The sequence below is a fragment of the Bison bison genome, unplaced genomic scaffold (genome assembly GCF_000754665.1).
Source record: "Bison bison bison isolate TAMUID 2011002044 unplaced genomic scaffold, Bison_UMD1.0 scf7180017864037, whole genome shotgun sequence".
In the NCBI taxonomy this organism is placed as follows: domain Eukaryota; kingdom Metazoa; phylum Chordata; class Mammalia; order Artiodactyla; family Bovidae; genus Bison; species Bison bison.
In genome coordinates this window covers 8803898-8804252 of record NW_011494609.1, presented here as the reverse complement: position 1 = coordinate 8804252, position 355 = coordinate 8803898, and positions in this window count along the sequence as shown.

Here is a 355-nt window from a genome sequence, read left to right as displayed (position 1 = left end):
CTACTTTCTGCTTTGTGCTTTCACCTACACCTCTGACTTTACGGGGGGCTGTCCCCCACTACCTCTCTCTGAAAAAAGAGTTAGCTTACAGCTCCAGTTAATAATTCCTGGGTGTGACAGTGTTTCAACCTACAAACTCCTTTGGAAGTCCTCTAGCCTGCCTGAATAGGTTTTTCCGGCCACATGTGATTGTTCAGAGCCTCCCAACTGTGAGAGGCAGGAGATGTTCTAAACTGTCTAAACACAGATTCCTTTGAGTAGTTAAAAGATTGATTAGAAATTGTTTTGGTGAAGGGTTTTTCACTTATTGGGCCAATGTTTGCTGCTAAGTCTCCATATCCCTTACCTACTGTGT